General features: G+C 46.6%; 1 protein-coding gene across 3 annotated transcripts in view; it reads right to left on the bottom strand.

Annotated features, from left to right (window-relative positions):
• Positions 1-23,393, bottom strand: part of Zmat4 (zinc finger matrin-type 4) — a 378,171-nt gene that overhangs the window by 343,186 nt on the left and 11,592 nt on the right. Inside the window, exon 1 of one of the 3 annotated variants that reach the window (XM_031339300.1) lies at positions 7,844-7,867. The exons of the other annotated variants lie outside the window; for them this stretch is intronic. The gene's annotated coding sequence lies outside the window, so the exon portion shown is untranslated. Of the gene's footprint in view, positions 1-7,843; positions 7,868-23,393 lie in introns of those variants that run through there. 3 annotated transcript variants of the gene reach the window in all.

Raw genomic sequence — 23,393 nt, 5'->3', positions numbered from 1 at the left:
TGACTGTGTGCTCTTCCTCTCTATCCTGTAGGGCGCTGACTGTGTGCTCTTCCTCTCTATCCTGTAGGACGCTGACTGTGTGCTCTTCCACTCTATCCTGTAGGGTGCTGACTGTGTGCTCTTCCTCTCTATCCTGTAGGGCGCTGACTGTGTGCTCTTCCTCTCTATCCTGTAGGGCGCTGACTGTGTGCTCTTCCTCTCTATCCTGTAGGGCGCTGACTGTGTGCTCTTCCTCTCTATCCTGTACGGTGCTGACTGTGTGCTCTTCCACTCTATCCTGTAGGGCACTGACTGACTGTGTGCTCTTCCTCTCTATCCTGTACGGTGCTGACTGTGTGTTCTTCCACCCTATCCTGCAGGGCACTGACTGTGTGCTCTTCTACTTTATCCTGTAGGGCGCTGACTATGTGTTCTTCCAGCAGCTTCAGCATCCCAGGCTTCACACTTAGGCCTTTGACCCATTTGGAGTTAGTTTGTATGCGAGGTTATAGGTACAACTCTAACACATTCTTCTGCGTGTGGTCATCCAACTTTCCCAGCACCCTTTGCTGAAGATGCTCCTTTCTTCAGCATGTGTTTTGGCTGTTTATCAAATAGCTCCATTATCCTACATGTCTGTGTTTGTGCTGGTACCACACTGTTTGAATACTCTGGCTCTATAGTATATTTTAAGATCTAGAATGGAAATCCCCTCCAGCACTGTTCACTTGCTCAGGATTGGTTGGCTATTGGTGGGGGGGGGGGCCTGGGTGGTTCCACATGGGTTTCAGAGCAGTGTTTTCTATTCCTCTGAGCAATGAGATGCAGAATTTTATTGGGACTGCATTAAATCTATAACTAGTTTTTGGTAAACTGGTTATTTTCATTATATTAGTTCTATCAAACCATAAGCATGGGATGTGTCTCCATCTTCTAGTCCTTCTCCACCTTCTTCAGAGTTTTCATTTTAGGTCCTTCCCTTCCTCACTTAGGCTTATTCATATTTTCTTTTCTTGTGTCTGTTGCAAATGAGAGTGAATCCATTATCCCTTTTCTGTATGTCTGTTGGTGGTGCATACAACAGGTAGAGATTTGAGCAACTTGATTCTGTAGCTGCTACATTGATGAATTTGCATATCATTTCTAGAAGGTCTCCACAGGAATTTGGGGAATCTATAATATATATTATATTATATACTATTAAATCACATATTGTATATGATATATAGTATATATTACAGTATATAGTGTATATCATCTGTAAATAGAGACAATTTGACTTCTTCCCCTATATGTATCCCCTTCATTTTATTCTTTGAGCACAATATTAAAAAGGAGTGTGGATGGTGGGCACCCTGTTTTCTTACTTATTTCAGTAAGATTGCTTCAAATTTCTCTCCATTTAACATGATGTTGGCTATGGGTTTCTTGTAAATGGCTTTTATGATATGAAGCTGTGCTTTCTCTAGCCCTACATCCTCTAGGATTGCTATCATGAACTCCTCTTGTATTTGTTGAGAGCCTTCTCTTCATCTATTGAGGTAGTCATGTTTTTTTCTTTAAACCCACATATGTGTTCTATTACATTGCCTCACTTATGCTGAGCCATGCCTGATAAAGCCAACTGGGTCATGACGGGCAATCTTTTTGAGATATAGCTATAGTCTGTTTGCATGCATTTTTATTCAGCATTTGGAGTCTGTTCGTTGGGGACATTAGCCTATAGCTTTATTTTATTGTTATTACCTGTTTGGGTGTCAAAGTGACGCTGGCTCCACAGAATCCAGAAACTCTCCTCTTTTCTTTCTTTTAAAAAAAAAAACAAAAGGTTAAGAATGATTGACTGTAGATCTTCTTAGAATGTCTGGTAGACTTCCGCTGTGAATCCACATTGCTCCAGACCTTGTTTTTTGTTTGTTTGTTTGTTTTGTTTTGTTTTGTTTTGTTTTAAGCTGTAAGGATTTTTATTACTATTTCAATCTCCTCATTTATTTTGAGTCTGTTTAAGCTATTGTCTTCTTCTTGGTTTAATTTTGGTGGTTTAGCTGAATCTAGAAATGCATCAATTTCTTTTAGATTTTCCAGTGTAATTAAATACAGGGCTTTTTTTAAAAATATTCCCTTATTATATTCTGAGCTTCCATGATATCAGGTAGTACATCCTTGTCCGCTCTGTATTCTGTTAACTTGGAGTCTCTCTCTCTTCCTTAGCTGGACCAAGTATCTGTCAGTCTTCATCTTCTCCAAAATCCAGTTCCTAGGGTCACTGATTTTTTTCATATTAATTTTTGTTTCAATTTTTCTGATTTCTGCTCTGATTTTCATTATTTCTTAGTATCAGCTGGGTTTGGATTTGGCTTATTCTTGTTTTTCTAAAAATTTGAGTTGTTTTATTAAGCCCTTTAGCTGTGTTCCTTCTGCTTTTTAATGTATGTACTCAGAGCTATAAATTCCCCTCACTGCTTTTCAACGTGTTCCAGGTTTTTGGTGGAGTGTTCAGTGCGGCCTGCCATGCCGTTTAGAACTACGGATGCCCTGCACCAGGCTTGGGGACTTTCAGAGTTTCCATTGAGAAACCAGCTGTTATCCTGATGCTTCCTGGGTATATGTAACTTCCATGTTTTTCCTCTTGCAGCTTTCGATACACTTTCTCTGTTATGTATTTTAAATATGATGTGTCTTGGGGATTTCCTTTGATGGTCTTGTATATTTGGTGTTGTTTCCTTCCATCAACTTCTGTCTTCTCCATCTACCGTGGAGCAGCGGGCAGTGGGGACTAAGATTTCAAGAAGAGTTACCACAGCCTTCCCCTCCCAGTGAACATCTGTTCCTAGTGAGGAGACTGTATGAGCAATTCAGTGGCTACAACGACATGCACTGTGTAATGGGTGACGGGGCACCCAAAAGTTCCCCAGTGATCTCTTTACAACTGACCTAGGCTTATTCTCCTTCTTCAGTCTAAAGAGGGTGGGGGGGGGGGTTATTTTGTTCTATTCTGCCTGTGAAGAAGAAACACAAAGCTGGGATTTGCAATCAAAAGGATCTGGACCTAAAACTCCACTTGCCACTTGCCAGTTATTGCTCCTGAATTGGACTACACTCCTTAGTTACCATCACAACTTCATCACTCTATAAGAAATGCGTAAGATGATATAATCCCAAAGCCCCAAGGGCAAAGAATCTTCCACATTCCTTACCTTCATGCCCAGGACAATAACAGGCACATACTGTCAACAATAAGAAAATGTGAGCCAGATGTGTACACAGAATTTCTTCTCTGGTACTCACAATGTCTGGGATGTGGGAGATCGCCGAGAGCCGACCATGACTGTTCTTCGCTGGCACATCTAGCCATCTGCTTAGCTCTTTCTCCTGGAGTTTACCCCCTGATCTTCAGGTCAACATGCCTGAGAATCTCCACAGTTCCTCCCTTAGTGGGTCTGGGTTCGCTACCCCAAAATGACTATAGGAGATGCAACATTCTATGCCCCTAATTACAGTTCCTCTGTATATTCTGAGCTGCTTCTCCTGGGAACTATCAGACAGCAGCGACACTCTGGAAAGCTGGCCTTTTAGAAAGCATATGTGCATGTCTAAAGTAAGTCTACATCAGTAAATTGCCTGGATTCGGAAGCGGGCTGCTCTAGATAATCTTAGTACCTAAGAAACCAGACAGACATCCCTGTGTTTGGATCTTTCTCTTGTGCTCCTGTGATTTACGTGACAGCTACCCTCAGAAGCCTCTTTTGTAACTCTGGGTGTTTCTACTCCCTTCAATTGCACACCCTTCTCTGTGAGGCACCTATGTGCATGCATATGATCACATGACTTTCCTCCTGTCAATTAAATTCATAGTCGAGTCAAAGAACCTGAAAGGGAGAGGGCCTTTGCCCCACTCCTGTCCACCGCAATATAAAAGTCAAGAAGTCCGGCTAATTCTGAGAAGGCAGATTTCCCCCCCCTGGAAATTACTTATTTATCTCCTCTGTACATTTCTTGTGCTACAGGAAGTTCTCTGTAAAATTCTTTTTTCTATTTACCATTTGTTCTCCCAGACTGAGAATGGATTTCTAGAGCCAGCTCTGCATTTAATCTTTTCCCCTCAAACATGTAGATGTTGTAGGTGCTAAGAAAGAAAGAAAATGAAACAAAAGATGGCTCAATCAGTAAAGGTGCTTGCTGCAAGCTCATGATGATACAAGCCCAGGGACAAGCCCTTAGAATCCACATACAGCTGGGAAAGAAGTGACTCCACAAAGTTGTCCTCTGGCACCCACACAAGTTGGCACCCACATATATCACACACACACACACACACACACACACACAGAGTAATAATAAATACGACTTTTTAAGAGTCTAAAGTAAAAGTACCTTTTTAAAAACAGGCAAGGAATGATTTAAATCAGTAAAGTGTTGGTCTCACAAACATAAAGACGACTTCAAATACCCCACATCCATATAGAGCAGTGGACACAGCAGTGTGGTGGGGAGCAGGGACGGAGACTACTGCGGTCCCCTAGAGCTTGCTGGGTAAACTTTGCAGCAGAAACATTAAGTTGAGTTTCAGTTGAAGACTTTGTCTCAAAAACCATGGTGTTAAAAAATACACATGGGGGGGACCCATGGCTCCAACTGCATATGTAGCAGAGGATGGCCCCATCTGGCATCAATGGGAGGGGAGGCCCTTAGTCCTGTGAAGGCTCAATGCCCCAGTGTAAAGGAATGCTAGGGTGGTGAGGCAGGAATGGGAGAGTGAGTGGGGGAGCACCCTCACAAAAGCAGGGGGGAGGGGAGTGGGCGAGGGGGTTTGAGGAAGGGAAACTGGGAAGGGGGATAACATTTGAAATGTAAATAAATAAAATAACCAATAAAAATTTTTTAAACAAAAACATGGCATTATACAATTGAGGAAGACACCTGATGCTGACCGATGCCCTACACATACCCCTACACATGTACATCCAAACACACATATGCATACACACACATACATATGCCTATGCCCCTCCCACATATATGCACTCATACATAAACATATATTACACAAGGGTCTCTTTGGCCTTCATCCACTTTTACTTGGTAAACATATCTTGCTCTGCAATGGCTCCTTTGGTTGTCGCACATTCTCACCTCGAGAAGACCTCATGCTTTGCTGTAATAGCTATGTTCTTCAGCATGAGAATTCATTCGGAGGAGGGCAGGAAGACTAAGGTACCGAGGAGAGGCCACAGCAAGATGATGGGGACACTCGGTACCAGTCGTTTTGCACTCAGCACTTTTTGTCTGCAGTTCAAGCCTGCACTGTTTATTCCAAGGCTCTGTCCCTTTGTGCTCTCGCCTCCTCCACAAAATGAATGTTTTTTGTGTTCTCAGGAACGGACTTGATAAACTACATCCCAATGAGTCTAAAATGACAACAAGGACGACGGAGTTACCCTTCCCAAGTGTACTGGTTTTGTAACTCAAAGTGAAGGTAATGCAAAAGAAATTCATCTCAAAATCATGACGTTCACTTGGAAAATGATAGGACATGCTTTCAAAAACCGGAATAGGCTATTTGATATCGAACGCAGCTTTGGCAAAAGCAGGAGTTGTGGTTGCTATGAGCAGCCTGCCACTGGAAAGGAGAACCTTCTACTTCAAACTAGCAAGCAACTTCTAAGACCTCGTAGATGGATGATGGATCGCACTGATAGAAAAGCTGCTTCTGTCTTCCTGAGTCCTACCGGACTCGTGTCTGAGCATGGTCACGTGCCTGTGTATGCACACATACTCAGCGAGGAAGCTGCTATGCAAAGCTGGAAAGATCTCCCACAGGGCGGAATCTGAGATGAGAACCCCACAGAGCAGCACCAAAAGCTCACCAGCTGGAGAAGAAACACCCCCCCCCAGGTGCCGGTGGAAGCATCCTTCCTTCAGACCCAAGTCAGACCCCAGCAGGAGGCGGTTGTTACTAGGCAACAGTGCTCCCTCACCTCCACCCCTCGCCTCCCAGTCCCCAGGACTTCCACTCTGGAGAAAAAGGGTAAATAACCTAGTTACTTCTTTTGTGCTTCCGAAGCTTCATCCCTCGGAAGGCAGGCAACCTCCCCTTTGCCTTGGTCAACTGTATGAGAGCTGGGGTTTAGGGGAGAGATGACAACAGTGGGACATCATAAAGGGGCAGCATCCCTAGAGCATTCCTCCCCTTCATACCACACAGGTGATACCTGGTGCCTGTGAGATTCAGAGCGCTTTAAATTATAGGACAATTGTCAGAGAACTAGATTTGAGCTGAAAAAGAGCATTGAACTTGAATGCCCTATTCCTGGTTGGGGTGGTGAATTGTAGGTGGCTGTTTTAGGATCCATAGGAAGCTTGCTACTCCACACAAGCCACTAGAGCAATCAGGAGGGCCAGCCTGCTGAACCCTGTGTGGACCTTCACAACAGAAATCCTGGCCTCCAGCATTTTAAATAACTAAGGCTTGTCAGTACTGATGAACCTCAGTCTCTGAAGCCCCACAAGGTTTTTTAAAAAAATGTTCTATGCATGGTGACAGAGAGATTTGGGTTCATAATCCTTCAGAGGAACAAAGTGGGCAGCTGTGGCTTTTAGAGATGGGTTGCCTTTGGCCCATCTGAGAAACCTCTTGCCGCCTGACTGGCAAGCCATGCCCCAAATCGGCCTTCTTTGGATATACCAGCACATGTGTGCAGGAAAGATAATGTTAATGTCACTCCTTATTTGTTTTTCTGTCTACAAAAATGCCCAGTTATCAGGATTTAATGGCTCTCTGAAATAAAGCTATTTTAAAGCATTATCCATGATGCAAATGAGTCTGAAAGCTGTTGCTACGACCCTCCTCTGTTGCTGGGTAGATGTTTCTAAATCAACACCAGGGACCCCGCACTTTACAGGCAACATCTGCATCCACCTTAGCTTTGGGGAATAACTGACCTGAGAATAGTTTAAAGGGTCCTTAAAGGGCTGACTCTCTAGTTACAAGCAACTCCAGTCTGGCCTTGCAGGACAAAATGTTCCCTCCTTGGAGAGGATGTTATGAGGCAGCCCAAGTGGCTTAGCAACAAGGAAAACCTATGCCCAGAGAGAGTCTGTCCCAGCTCTGTGGACATGAGAGGATCTCGGTACAGGGGACTCTAGCAGACAAGGTCAGTCAACCAGTCCCAGAAGGAAATGTCACCTCTAAACGACCATAGGTCCTGCTAGCTGTTTTCGGCTTCAGTTGTCCCTGATTATATAAATTCCTATTCGCCAGCTAGAAATCTATCTTCTGTCACTATAACAAAGCATCTGAGATAAACAGCACACTCAGAAGACTGAGGCAGGAGGATCTAAAGTTTCCGGCTACGTTTGCGATGCTGTCTTGTGATCAGCTGACCTGTTGCTTTTGAGCCTTTGGCAACACAGTGTGGAAGAAACAAACAGTGGAGGAATCTGCCCACCTCACTGTAGCTAGGCAACAAGAACAACGAGCATACCAACACCTGCTCTGGATGTCCACCTCACTGACCTCACTTCTGACCACGCCCCGACTCTCAGATCACCAATACCGCAGGCTAGTGGCTGAGTCTTTGACACATGGGGGCTAAGAGTACACTGTGCAAACCCACACACCCCTGAATGCTAATGAGCACGGGCAGAGCAGTCAGCAGTCAGAATAATGAGTCAGGCTTGTGAGGTTATCTGGAGTTCCCAACACAAGGCTGCTGCCACGACCCTCCTCTGTTGCTAGGTAGATGTTTCTAAATCAACACCAGGGACCCCATACTTCACAGACGACACCCGTGTTCACCTTAGCTTTGGGGAATCATGGACCCCTTTCTGAGATTGGGAAAGACAAGATTATGCAAGACCTGACCTGCATTTTCTCAGCTCACAGGTTTTTTCCCCTCCAAGAAACATACCAATCCCCACCCCTCTATGACCTCAGAATCCCCTCACCCCAGATTCTCTTCTATGACATCCAAGAACTCCATCTTGATTTAGCTCAGTTTGCTTAACAACTTGAGAACTGGCCCAGGGTTTCTTCTTGATAAATCTCTCCTGCTTGGTCAGTGATAGCTGGGCCTGCTTCTAAGAGTTCGTCTTCCCCTGCTTTGTTCGAAGTGCCTAAAGCAGTCTTCCCATGTCACCCTCTGATATGCTGGTGAGCCACACTCCCCCACTGCAAACTTCTTCCAGCTCCTTCTGGGGGACTGGACCCAACTCTATAAATCACTGGGTTTGCACCTGATTTTTGCCATAACTAAGCACTGAAGGCAGGACCCAGGTGTTAGTCACTGTGGACTCCCAGCACATTTACTGACACTGGCAGGTGCTCTGTGAGTTCCCATAGGTTGCAGAGTCTCTTCCTTTGGTGGCACAGACAACAGTAGATTCATTGTTAACCAAGTCACTCATGGGAAAACCCCACAAGGAATATTTAACTAAGTTCCCCTTGCTTCAACCTAAGTATGCTTTTGGCTCAATCCCTCCCTACCAAAAAAAAGGAGGGGGGCACGTTTTTTCATCCTATGAAAAACCAGACAAAACCTCCCTTACCTTGACTCTGACTCTTCAGAGCCCAAAAGGAAGATTCGGTTTTTAACAGTACTCACACTCTGTTGGCACACTAATTAACACCCATTAATCATCTTCATTAGGTGTGATAATGACTATGAGAGAAAAGATTAGAAAAAAGGTTTTGCCCTAAAAATGTGCCGTGCCTATATCAAGGGTTACGGTAACTCATGGGATTAATCGTGGGATTACTCCACCTGAGATCAATTCCTCATCTCATCAGCTCTACTGGTGAGCTGTCACTGATGCTGTAGATGGTGTCAAAAAAAGGCAAACGTTCCAACTGGGGAAGCCCCTGGTCTAGGAAACTTGATCTAAACAATGGTGATGAAATTAGTTGACACCCTTCCTAGCAGTGACGCTTTTAACCAGTGTAGCCCTTAAGATACAATGTATCCCTCTGCCTTGATTCTCAGACCAGAAAGAAGGCCAGCGAGCTGAACCACAGGGGCAAGCTGCTCCCGCAGTCTCCAGTTCAAACACTTATGCATGAGCCAGATGACCTGCCTCTGCAGTGGTTTCCCTACTGCATTCTCCCTACCCCTGGGTGGTTAAGTCTCTCTTTCCCCATGTCTAGTCCCCAAACATAGCAGTCCTTCTCAATTCCTTGCCTTCTCTCCATGTTACAATCGTTCATTCAAAATACAACTCACTGTGTACTGAAGCCCGCATCTTCCTCCATCCTCTGGTGCCTGCCTTGACTGGTCTCCTGCCTCCACCCTAAGCCACCTGAATATAGCATCAGAAAACGTCTTCTAGAGGAACAAAGCTTCCCACCTCACTTCTGCCCCGAACCCCACACCAGCTTCTTATGGAAATGGCCTCTAAGACTCCATGATTGTCCTCTCTCCCTTTGCTCCCCCCCTTACTTCTAACCACCACTAATTGCCCCTGCTGGCTCTTGCCTGTTCTCAAACCGATTGTGCACACATCCGCCTCACGGCCTTTCATGCATATCTCCTTCAGGGTGCCAATTAAGAGACAACCTTTGTCTTAGTTTCTTTTTCCATTGTTGTGATAAAATATTCTTACTAAAGCAACTTAAATAGGTGTATTCAGCTCAGAATTTCATGATAGGGAAATCACAGCAATAGGAACTTAGGAGAGGCTGCATTATGTCCACAGTCAAGAGAAAGAAATCAGTACCTACCCAGCTCGTCCTCTCTCTCTCTCTCTCTCTCTCTCTCTCTCTCTCTCTCTCTCTCTCTCTCTCTCTCTCTCTCTCTCCCTCCCTCCCTCTCCCCCTCCCCCCTCCCTTTCTCCCTTTCTCTTTCTCTCTTTCTCGATTATTTATTTTATGTACATGGGTGTTTTGCTACATCTATGCCTGTACATGATGTGAGTGCTTGTTACCCACTGAGACCAGAGAGGGCATCTCAGATCCCCTAGAACTGGCGTTAGAGACTGTTGAGAGACACCACGTGGGTGCTGGGAATCGAACCTATGTCCTCTGGAAGAGCCGCCAGTTGCTTTACCTCTCCACTTTTGATACATTTTAGAATCCCCTCCCTAGGGACAGGGTCTTTCTCTAGGACCCTCTCTAGACCACAGTGGGAGGGTCTTCCCCCTCTATTAATGTAACTGCCCCCAGACATGTCTACAGACCAACATAATACAGACAACCTGCCATTGCTACTTACTCCCCACGTGACTCTAAGTTGTATCAAGTTGGCAATGAAAGTTAATCATCACAACTCACTTTTCAGTGCCAACCCCATGCTGCTCCTTTATCTCTGTGTTCCCCAATCCAGTCCCCAGATCTCTCTTCTCCTCTGTCATGGCAATTACCATCTAACTTCTTCTACAATTTACTTATGTGTTATCTTTATTATTTAATATCTGGATTTTATTTTCCAGCTAAAATGGAAGTTCAAAGAGACCAAACGTCTTTGAATTGTTCCTGGCTTATCCAGAGCACTGGGAGCAATGCCTGGGACATAACTGGTGGCACCTTACTAACCGTATATTAGTGAGTCCCAGGATCAGCCAAGAGGTCACACAACTGACTTGTGGCATCTGTTAGAAGCAAGAATGATGAGAGGCTGCAGAGGGTCCAGTGTGTAGTGTGAACTGAGCTTTGAAGGGTGGACAGTATAGGAGCTTGCATAGCTAGCAAAGAGTAACAAAGAGTGGTCAGGAGGAGGCAACAGCGTGTCTTGGCTACAGAAGTTCTACAGAGGCTAGGAGGATGGATTTATGAGGGACAGGGTGCACTGGCTGCAAGCAAGGAGGCATCAGTGAAGTGCGGCACATATGTCACCTTTGCTCACAGCCTGAAGGACGAGGGGCAAAAGTTCTGCAGCCTGCAGTTGCTAGAGATGTAATAATGAGCTGAAGGTCTTGGGGTAGGTTCAGGAATTTCTGGCCTATAAAAATAGAAACAAGGACCATTCTGCAAGACATAATCAACATTCATATGCTGCCAGCCAAGAGGGCCTGGCTGTCCCTCACCCTCAAGCCTGCTGAGGGGCCTTGGATCAAAGGAGGACTAACACTCCTTGCCTAGCTCTTACATGCTAAACATTAATTCTGCCCAGCTCAATTCTTCCTCTGAACTTGAACCTCCTCTCCCCACCAAGTCCAGCCCCCAGGCCCCACCCAGCTCTCAGCCTGAGAGCTCCTCATTAGAACGGCTTTTAGCACCTGTGCAAAGTCACTGAGCACCTTGGGCCCTCTGGTGAGTCCCGCTCAGTCTGAGCATTAGCAAGGGCTCTATGCCAGATGCTTTTTCAAGGACAGCGTCCAGAGGAACCAGCACGACATCCTACATCATGACACCAGTCCGTCCTCTAGCTGAGGTACCACCCGTGGGCATGGTGGAAGGTCAATCAGAGGCTCTCCTGGGGAGGGTAGGCTGGTAGGGAAGCAGCGAGCCCGGGAGAATGTGATTTCGGTTGTTTCTATTTTCTAACCCATGGTTGGAAGGCACACCGGCATGCCCGTGCAGGAGCTATAATCAGCATTCATCATTGATGATGTCCCCCCTGGAAGGCTGACAGTGGCTGTGTCGACTCAACACATCTCTTGCTCCCGCTTTCCTTCACTCTCCGCCCAGGTCAAAGTCACCAAGAGCTACTTGAATTTTGGAATGTATGCCTTTGCACCCCTCCTGGGCAGCTCAGCAGGGCAAGCTTAGACACGGGCACCAATGCCTCTATTTGTGCAGATGTGTGGTTTTGACTATTGGAACTAGTTTGTAGTGGTTTTCTCTGTTAGGGGCCCAAGGCCTTCTCTGGGAACATTAGGTTACAAGAGGTTGCCAGGTGTGGCTCCTCTTGGTAAATAAGCCAGAGAAAGTCTGGATGGGTGTGTTTACGAGTTTATAGTAAGAAGAAACCTGCTTCCCCATCATCTCATTTTCCTACCAGAGACCCTGCCATAGAAGGTGGTGTTGCACTATGTGGTTGATGGGAATTGAACTCAGGACCTCTGGAAGAGCCGTCAGTGCTCTTAACCGCTGAACCATCTCTCCAGCTCCCTGAAGGTGGTGTTCCTCAGCCCTAAGAAGATGTTGGATGGCAGCCTGTCTCCTAAGGCAGCATTTTGTTCATTAGGAATTGGCCATTACAGCCCTGTTCCCCCAATAAAACCTAAAGAAAGAAAAGAATATCCGGAGATAAAGGTGAATTTTTACCTTCTGTCCCTAGTCTTCAAGTGTTCTCTCTGTGCGGGTCTCTAAGTTTCTCCTGAGAAAATACAATTATTACCATGCCTCTGAGCAGACCTGTCTCCTCTAGCCTGCATAAAAGTGTTGGCTCATGTTGAATGTATCCCTGAGTTTAAACCTGCCCCTGACCAGCTTCACTGGGAATGAAGGAAGGAGACCAAGAAGTCTCCAAGCTTATTCAAGATGGAGAAGACGTTAAAGGAAGAGACAGTTGGTGAGTGTATGTCTGAAAAGAATAAGCACAACTTGGAATCCCAGTTGCAGTGTATTAAATGCCAATGTGACACAGTCTAGAGCAGTGGGTCTCAACCTGTTGGGGGTTGAACGTCCCTTTCACAGGGATCGAATATCAGGTATCCTGCTTATCAAATATTTACATTACCATTCATGACAGTGGCAAAATTGGTTATGGAGTAGCAACAAAACTAATTTTATGGTTGGGGGGTCACCACAGCCTGAGGAACTGTGTTAAAGGGTCTCAGCATTAGAATGGTTGAGAAGCACTGCTGTAGAGTGAGCTGGGAAGTGAGCCTCAGAGCCAAGCTAGATCATGTGACTCATCTGCTAGACAGCGTGTTGGCTCTCTTAACTGATGTGAGAAGACCCAGCCTGAAATGGAGCAGCCCCACTGGGTGGCCAGAACTGTGTAAGAGCAGAGAAAGCTGCCTGAACATTAAGGATGCACACACCCTTGGGGCTGGAGGGATGGCTCGCGCTTAAGAGAGGTTAAGACTGCTCTTTTAGAGGTCTGGAGTTCAATTCCCAGCAAACACATGGTGGTTCACAACCATCTGTAATGGGATCCGATGTCCTCTTCTGGTGTGTCTGAAGAGAGAAATAGTGTACTCATATACATAAAATAAATAAATAAATCTAAAAAAGAAAAAAAAAAAAGGATGCACAGCCTTATTTCTCTCTGCTGTTGGCTGGCTATGACGTGTTGCTTCACGTCCCAGACACCTTCATTTCCTGGAAACCATAGAGCATACGCAGGAATGCCACCAAGAAGCCCTTTCTCCCCTAAGTTGCTTTTGTCACAGTATTTTAATCATGGCGGTGAATGAAACTGGGGCATCCGTGTTTGCTGCCAGCCAGGTAAAGAGAAATAAATGAGTAGCATGTCTGCAGAAATCAGATGTCAGCTGCAGTCCCCACAGATGAGGAAATAGTAATGGTCACCTAGGGGATTACCAAGAAAGGAAACACAAGAGGAAACTGTGTGTGCATGCGCGTGTGTGACTATATACGGCTGTATGTGTCTGTATGTATATGCATATGTGCGTATCTGTGTCTATACGTGTATGCATGTTTGTGAATATGCATACATGTGTTCATGTGTGTCTATGTGTATGTCTATGTGTTTCTCTGTGTGTGTGTGTGTATGTGTGTCTGTGTTGTCTGCATCTGTGTGTGTGTGAATGCACACACTTGCTTCCTGAACCATGTGTAAAGGAGAGAAGTCCTGTGGGCAGTGGGGCCCAGGCTTGAGCCAACGGGCAGCTAAGCCCTATTTTCTATAGGCAGTATAAATTCTGCCCACAGTTCTTAGAGATGTCACAAGTTAGAACGATGGAAGAGGCCACTGATCCACTCCTCTAGGCATCCACATCAGGTCTGGATGGGAGGCCACCGATCCACTCCTCTGGGCATCCACATCAGGACTGGATGGGAGCTCTGTCAAGCCTTGCTTCCCGTGAGGAAGGACAGGCAGTTGACTACTCTGAGGAGAAAGAGCTATGGATCAGAGGCAGGCCGATCCACAGCAGGAAATATTTGAAGCATGGTATTTCTGGAGGTAGAAGAAGCCACCAGTCCAAGTGTGAAAACAGTAAGTAAGCTTTGTTAATGAAAACAACACAACCCTCAAATCAATGGGGGTAAGAGCTGGTTTATTCTGGAGCCAGATATGCCCCAGAAACACAGTTGGGTTCCCCCAAATTCCATGTTCTGTCATGGTCATGGCTCTATGAAATTTTTACAGTAATGAGAAAAAATCTTAAATCGGGACCCTTTTGATTGCCTTGGTGGAAATACCAGCTCAACCCAAAGCCGGGGAGCACCCACCACCGGCTTTCACATGCTGATTACAGCACCCTTACCCCATGGCTGCCCGAAGCTAGGGATCTCTGGAGTTAGGACATTCCGAAGCAGTTTACCTGTCAGTCACAAGGATGTTGGTCAGGCACAGATAGGGACAAGGGATGGCTAGTAAAGAAACTGAAGATATCTGTCATAAATCAGGATTCAGCTCCGACCCTGCCACATTCCCCGCTCTCCACCTCACTGAAGCTCCTAAGCAGCCTTGCGGAAGGCTCAGTAGAGCTGTGGTTCTTTCTAGGAACTTCTGCTCACAGTTCCCATCTGATCATTGGAAGAAGACATAGTTGACAATGGTTAGGAGCAACAGGTAGGCAGAATTAAAACTGCCGAGTGATGTGAATCACAGAAACCTAGTTCTTACCAAAGACAGAAAAGACCATGAAACACATGTGGCAATCAGGGATCGTTTGAGGAATGTTCAACCCAGAGGTGTGACCGTTACCTAAAAGGTCTTGTCAGACATGGAGTGCGTCTCTCTGGGAAGCAGCATGGTTGCAGCTCTGTGACTATGTCCTTCTGCAAAGCTAAGTCGGGACAGAGGTGTCACGTTAAGATGAAGAAGATCTTAGGGTGACCTACAATCCAGTATGACTGGGCTCCTTAAAAATGGGGCACACAGAAATATGTAGAGAAGATGTGGAGGGCACAGGTAGGAAGAAAGATGGCTAAGATGGCTCTGGGGTTAGGAGTCCAACCTTGCTGCCCTTCTAGATCCAGCTTCAGAGGATCTGATGCCCCCTACTGGCTTCTGCTAGCACACACAATGTGCATACACACACACACATACACACACACACACACACACACTGTGTACGTGTTTATATGTATGTATACATACATATATACACATAATACAGATAAATATTTGTGTACATAGTGAATATATTTTATATTATGTAATATATACTATATATATATATATATATATATATATATATATATATATATTTAACTTTACAAACACACCAGAAGAGGGCTCTCCTTGCAGCCTTCAGGAGGAACGTCCCCTGCCAATACCATGTATTAGGTTTCCAGCAGCCTTCAGAACCACAAGAAGGCAAATTCCTGCTGCTGAAACAGCTGGTTTGTGAAGTTCTGTTGCTGCCACCATTAGAGGCTGTGTACACAACCACAGAACTTCAGGAATTTCCACAAGGTGACTCTGCATGGTGCCTTCAGGAAGCCTGGCATAGGTAGTGGCTGATCATTCTGCCCTCTTGCTAGATATGAGCCCTGAGAACAGGAACTAATTAAATCTAGCACTGTGCCTGGACCCAGCAGATTCTTAGGATTTCTTTTTCCCTGGTACCATTAAAAGCCCTTGAACACCTTTCGTTTCTCATTTCCAAAACAGAAAGAAACAACACAGATGGGGTTGACTACATCCAAGATTTTTGCTTATAGCTTAGATATTTAACTATAAGATTGCATGTGCGTGCGTGTGTGTGTGTGTGTGTGTGTGTGTGTGTGCACGTGTGTGTGCGTGTGTGCGTGCATATGTGTGTGTGCTTGTGTGTGTGTGTGTGTGTGTGTGTGCGCGCGCGTGCACATGTGTTAGTGCGCGCATGCATTGTAGGAGGGAGTGTTTTCTCCTAGTGGATGGGGAAATAAAAATCAACCTCGTGCCGGCATTATAGCTGATGTTGCTGCTATTTATAGACTTGGCCATGGTCATGTCAGAGATTTAAAACAAGCCAAACATCTGGGCACATTCCAAAGCAGAGGAAGATCCGGAGTCACACAGCACATCCCTGAGAAAAGCTGCATCTCCGTGAAAGCTGCAGTTTACTTCCACTACACACAATGCCAGCCTGCAGCTCTCAGGGACCTCATTCTGTGCCTACGGCAAAGACCGTGTCGCACGGTACCCACTGTCTTGTTAAGCTCTGAAGTGAATGAGTGAAAGGCACAGTGATGGTCTTGCTTCGTTCTTCTGCGGGAAGAGTTTCCGTTCAGTCTGGAGACAGTTGCTCTCAACTGGGAAAGATTGGTTTCCTTGAACAAGAATCAAAGTGAAGGCCTCAGATGGCATCCCACATCATGTTGTAAGAATGAATTTAAGGAAAATATTTAAAGTTAGAACTCTTGGGACTGAGGAGAAACATATCTGGATTCCTACGCTATTTTGCAGAACTAAAAAGTTAAGTGAGCTTTACTTTCAGCAAAACCAATATATTTTTAAAGCCCTGATTTTACATATGCTTCATACATACATCTATACAATATTTATGCATACATAGCAGGACTAAGTCGCTCAGTTTAATAGATGGGAACGAACTCTACCTCATAGCCTCAGTTTTCTTCAGGGAGAGATGCCCGAGGCTGCACACCCTCAGAAAATCACTGCTTGTGTAGAACTCTGTTGTGTAGCCTGGCCCCTTGGTACACTTAACCTAGTGCAGAATTTACGGACGGCATTCCTGGGCCACCTCCACGCAGGCACGGGTGTGCTAGGTGAAGCCCATCTGTGGCGTAACTAGCTGAAGAGGACTGTTTGTTTCCTGGGAGACGCCAGCTCTAGTCCATTGTCTTTGCCTGAGTGCTCTCCCACAGTACCCTGCATCTCCAGCCCCCGTGTTCTATTAGCACTGTGTAGGCAGGGCTGCTTTCTTGTTTTACAAAACCTCTTCCTAGCTTCCAGTGACAACCTACAGGAGAGGCAACAGTGGATCCCAGTCTAATGTGGCTTTAGCCATGGTGAACATGCTAACACATTGGGACGGGCATGTCTGTGGCCTAGAGAAGTAAATGGATTTCTGGATGGAGAGCAACTGGGAAGCAGCTGTACTCTGTTCTCTGTACTTAGTGCTCATCCCAAATGCTTGTTTGTATTCCCAAAATGTTATTTCTTCCACGCAGGTCAGGGAGGGGTAAGAGCTATGTCCACCCACAGCCAGGTTTGCAAGGCATCAGTGCCAGGGATGATCCAGAAACAAGGCAAGAACATGAGGCCGGGGATCTGGTTCTCCTTCTATCACTGTGTTATAATTAATCAATAAAGGCCTGCCACAAAATATCTGGAAACTACAAGAAAGAAGCAAACGAAAACCTCCCGTAATCTCAGGTCCTAGACTGAGGTCTGTTCACACTACTGAGGTCTGTTCACACTACTGAGGTCTGTTCACACTACTGTCCGAGCAACATTGTTGCCAGCTCTGAGGCCTGTTCACCTGCAGCATCAGGAGCTCACATCCTTGGTGTCGCCCCAGGAATTTTACAGGGTGGCTAGCTATTGTATGGATGCCCTACAATATCTACCAGTGGCTACTCCCCTTCTGCCAGGGTGTGTTCTAGGTTCATTCTGTTACTGGGATAAAACTCTCTGGCCAAAACCAACTTAGGGGAAAGGGGCTTTGTTCAGCTTGTACTTGCAAGTCACAGAGCACCATTGAATGAATTTAAGGCAGGAACTCAAGGTCAGAAACTAAAGGAGGAAGTATAGTGGAACCCTGCTTGAAGCTCACTCTTACATCGTCCAGGGCCCCCTGCCAGAGGGTTGGCGATGCGCATCCTGTGAGCTGGGTCCTCCTGTGTCATTGAGCAAATGAAGACAATATCTCACAGACTTGCCACAGGCTCATATCACCCTCAACTGAAGCTTCTCATCTCAGATGACTCTAGGCCATGTTAATATCCACTGTTAAGGCTACCCAGGACAGGGACCTTGAACAGTTTTTCAGGACATCATAGAAGGCTTCAGTGAGCGATACCACACACATATACTTTCCCACTTTGCTGATGACTTTCTTAGGACAGAAACCCAGAAGTAAGTTAAAAGCTACAGAAACACTCAAAACCCAGACGTTCGAGAAAACTGCCCCTGCTGCAGCTCTGAGACACTGAGCAATGTCTTTCTTAACCTTCGGTGATTTTACAGCTTGCAAAGTTTCATCCTGTTTCCATCCTAATTAGCATCTTCATTACTGTTATCACTGGAGTCGCCACTGGTAATAGTACATGATTGGAATTACCCTTGCTCTCCACCACACAGCACCCACGGTGAGGCAACCCCTCCCCCAACACCCGCCACTACTCCACAAATGAATGGCTGCCAATAGAGTGACACTGACCATATGCTTCAACCCGTTTCAGAGTCACGCCCCCGCCAAGCCTCATCTGCCCCAGCGTGGCACCAGGCTGACCACTCACGCAGTCAAACATTTCCCTAGATGCTTTCAGGGGTTCCTCTCCACTACGCTTCATCTAGTTTCCCGTGTAGAAAAAACGACCCTCTCTGTATTTCGGATGCTTTGATGCCACTCTGTAAGGAGATTTGCGCATCTCCCGACTCTCTCCAAACCACGATACATCTCTCCACAACCATTATGCAGCAGTGTCTTCTCTAAACATGGAAAGAATTTGAAACAGCCTTGGCTAACCCCTCTTGCGATGACAAGCACCCTGAAGTTTTGACAGCTTCCGCGGGAAAATATCAGTGAAGTCAAATCCTGAGGAGTAGTTCTCTGAGGCCCAGACAGACGAGCTACTTTGAAAACAGCTCTCAAGAGGTGCTACTCTCCAAGTACATCTATGCTGTCCAGGAGGAGGGAGAGGAGCAACCCACATATTCTCTTTACCTGCAGATGGAAGCATCACATACCAGCCTTTGTGACAATCGGATGCTGAGTGCATCAGCATCCGGCCACTGTCATTCATCATTTCCTCCTCTCGGAGGCCTGAGGAAACATTCTGCAGCTACCTCAGTCCAAAGGTCAAAAACACCTCAGAGGAGGAGAAGTCCCAAAAACCACACCTCTGGTAGAGCTGCACACTGCCAGGCACTGACCACTAAACACAGGCCAAGGGTGGAGGCATGACTCGACGCCTAAGCCACGCTTGCTCATCCCTGTGTGCTGTAGAAGATCTGATCCACAGCAATGTGAGCCATCTCAGTGTCAGCCTCACGAGTCACTGTGCATCTCACAGCCAATCATTTGTGTTCTGCAGCTCAAATTAGGAGATGGACAGGATTCTCCAAGAAACCATTTGGCCACTAGGAAAAATCTGTTTTCTCCTGCACTAAGCATTGTGGGATTTCAATCACCTTTACCTTCTCTCCGTATTGCAGTCCCTGAAGCTGAAGGCTCCCAGGTTCTCCTGTTAAAGATGCTGTGCTATTTGTCACACAGGTCCCCTCTGGTACCCTTCTTCCAAAACACACAACTGAACCCAGTCCACTTCCCTGGCCCATCCGGAGAGCTATCTGCCACCCTTAGAGGCTTGCCATAGAATTTGAGTGCGTAAGTCTAAGCTCTTTACATCCAGCACCCCAGCCAATCTTAACCTCAAAGCTCTAAGACCCAATCCAGGCACTTGAAAGCAGACAAAATTGGATTTAGGGGCAGCAGAGATGGCTTGGAAGTGAGACACGCATGTCGCACATCTTACTTCCCAGAGCACTGCATGCACATAATATGCCTACGTGCGTGTGGGCCAAACAGCCATACACATAAAAATTAAATAAACCTAAAGAAAATTTTAACTGGGTTTTGAAAAGGCCACATGGACTCTTTTGAGTCAGGTATGTGGAGTTATTGAGGGTGAAAATGAAGTGTCTGTGCTTTGTTATTCTGAGCTTCAACTAAGCTAAAATAGATACTTCTGAAATAAGATCTGGAGGGACAACAGGCAAGCCTTCCTTGTTGGTCAGTTAGAAACTTCAAACTCATTGCCTCTGTCACTCAGTTGTGAGCTTCAAACACAGCCTGGTCCATCCTTGGTAATGTAAGAAGACATCACACATGCACGCACACACACACACCCACACCCACACACACACACTCACACATACACACACTCACACACACATACACACACATATACACACTCACACTCACACACACTCACACACACTCACACACACACATACACTCACACACACATACACACACACATACATACACGCACACACACATGCACACGCACACACACTCACACACACATACACACACGCACACACACACACACACATTCACACACACATACACACACATACACATACTCACACACACATATACACATACACACATACACACATACACACATACACACATACACACACACACTCACACACACACACACACACAGGCAGAGCCAGCCTCCTGTCCACACCCAGCTCCACACATGGCCTCCCTTCTCCATGGTACTCATGGGACAACCCACTGCTGGCACTCTTTCATAGGTTCCGAGAGCTATCCCTCACTCCACCTCAGCACCAGCTACCACAAAGCCCCGGACCAGCTGTTCTGCTGGGTACCTGATCGTAGGCCATCCAACTTCAAACCCATCACCTTCCTTCCCCACACCCCACCTTCTCTCTAAGGTGGCTCCACCCATGTCTGAGGAGAGCAGTCCGCACACCTCTAGGTGGGTAAGGGTAACTTCATTCCTTTAAATGCATCTATACAAAAGCTACCTCAGTAGTCAGCTCCGGGCCTCCAGGGAGCTACAAGAGTCCCTGAGCATGCTCAGCTCAGCCTTCTTAATTCTGTCATTACTCTTCAGAAGTTGCAAGGCATCTGCTGGAGTGAAAAGTTCAAGTGGTAGTATACACACATGCATGCACACACACGCACGCACACATATATACTTGCACACATGCATACACGCTTGTGTGAGTGCACACACGCGTGCACACATGCACACCTTTTAATTTTTGCTTTAGAGAGCTAAAACAACCCTCTGTCATTGCCTGCAGCCCTCTGCCACTGTGCTGGGAGCCTCTGTCTCTATGGCCCACCACACCCAGGGCCTTTACCTCTTCCTGCAATTCGTCATCCTACTTGCTACAAATCTGGGAAAATAAAGCAACCAAAAGAGTAGCCGCCCAACACACAACCTACCACACCCATCAGAGAGCTCCTCCCACCTCCCCCTATCAGTGTGAAAGGTCCGCCCTTGCTAGCCCTACTCCCTCTGGCCTCAGGCCCCTACAATGCTTGCATCTGCTTACCACAGGCCTGCTGGGTTTCCCATTTCCAAGGCAAAAATGCAGACTCTGACCTCTACACAAACCCGCTGTTACCATTTCATCTCTTTGCATCCCTGGAGAACACCACTCTATCACGGAGTTGTTTATTTTCCTTGAATCCACTCCACCCAAAGTACCCTCATCAGTGTAGCAGCAGACTCCACTGAGCCGCTGCTTAGCTCTCGGCCCCACCTCTTGCGGCAGCAATGTCCGAGGTAGAGCATATGTGCTTCTTTAGAAAGAGCCACTACCTTGAGGTCCTAAGGCAGAGCCCCCCCTCCCCTGCCCCCTTTCTCACTGCTACTTCCTCTCCTTCCTGTTTCCAGGATAAATTCTCAATGTCTTATACCCAAGGTCAGGAAATTCTGCCCTACGGGTCAGATGGATTTGCAGTGGAGTTCTGTTGTAGCGCAGCCCATCTTAATCATTTATAGCTGTCCGCCAAGGCTGCTTTGTGCTACAAGAGTCAAGTTAAACTGTTGCAGGGAAGACAATACGGCCTGCAAAGCCTAAAGTATTTACTGTCTGGCACTTTAGGAAGTTTGCCAGCTCCTCTTCCAGATCTATAAATACTGCCATTCTCAAAACTCCGTCTTTACCGCCTCTGTACCCACGCTCTCCTGAGTAAGCTAATCGGACCCTGTGACCTTAAATGCCACTCATAACCCTGAAGTCCTCCTCTAGTCTAAACCTCTTCCTTTGGGCTCGACTCTCAACCCACCTTTGCAGTGGACATTTTGACTGGATGTCTCATGCATCCTAAAACAAACTCCTCGCTCCCTGCCCTGTCAGCACCCCTAGTCCTCGACTGTCCTTCCACGGCCCAATCCTCATTTTCTGCCCTGTCCCCTCCACCCTCACGTCCCATCTTTACTCCCTTCTGGAATAAAGGTTCCCCCAATCCTTACTTTCTGTCCTTCCACAGCCTCATCCTCATTTCCTACCCTGTCCCCGCCACCCTCACTTTTCATCCTGCAACCCAAACCACCCTCACTTCCAGTCCTCACTCTCCGCCTCAACAAGGACCCCCCCATCCTTGCTTTCTGTCCTTCAACCAATCCCTACCTTCATTTTTGTTCTGCCCCTACTCCACTATTCTCCATACCACCCTCACTTCTTATCCCGCCTCCACTCCCACCATCCTCCATCCCATCCTCACTTCCTGTCCTGCCCCCACTCCCACCATCCTCACTTCCTGTCCCGTCCCCACACCCACCATTGCCCCTAACCACTCCACTCTTCAGTTTTTATTCTTTACATCCTATCCTTCCATTCACTCCCTGCCCCTGGCATCCCCTTCCCCATTCGTTCCTAATATAGACCTTCCCACTTCATTGGAAACCCTTATACACATCCTTGAATGTTCTCTCTCACACCCAAAGTTCAATTCATCAGCACATCCTGCCTGCTCCCTCTTCAAAGGGTAATTAGATCTTGACCACGGCTAATAAGCCCCCCACTTAGGATCCTGCTCTCTTGGCTGGCCTCTGTGTACATATAGCCTGCTACAGCGTACGCTTCAGACGACAGTCAATGATGCTCTGATATCAGAGCTCAGACACATGGCTCTCCTTGAAACTATACAGAGTTTGAGAAGACTGAGTCTGGCCTCTGGCCTTGCAGTTACTGCTGACATCCCATTATCTTAACCTTTGAGGTCTTTCCTGACAGACTGCCAGTCCCCAGTATCACATGGACTAGCTCTGCTGGCCTCTGAGGAGTGCTACTATAGAAAAAGTTCTTCAGGCCAGGCAGTGGTAGCACACACCTTTGATCCCAGCACTTGGGAGGCAGAGGCAGGCAGATTTCTGAGTTCGAGGCCAGCCTGGTCTACAGAGTGAGTTCCAGGCCAGCCAGGGGTATACAGAGAAACCCAGTCTCGAAAAAACAAAAAACAAAAGTTCTTCAGGACATCTTTCCAAAGCTACCCCTGCTCCCCTGGCTGGCTGTATATTTCACCATGGCGACACCTTGATCGTATTTACCTGTGGTCTAGCCATCATCTTTCCACCTAGACTCTAATCTCGAAAAGGCCAGAACCTGGGCCAATCTCACCCACTGCTGTATTTTGGCTTCTAAGAGAACTCCTCCCGTTCTCAAGATCTGGGATGT

This window comes from Mastomys coucha, unplaced genomic scaffold (genome assembly GCF_008632895.1).
Source record: "Mastomys coucha isolate ucsf_1 unplaced genomic scaffold, UCSF_Mcou_1 pScaffold22, whole genome shotgun sequence".
Taxonomy (NCBI): Eukaryota; Metazoa; Chordata; class Mammalia; order Rodentia; family Muridae; genus Mastomys; species Mastomys coucha.
This window is presented reverse-complemented; position numbering and strand designations above follow the sequence as displayed.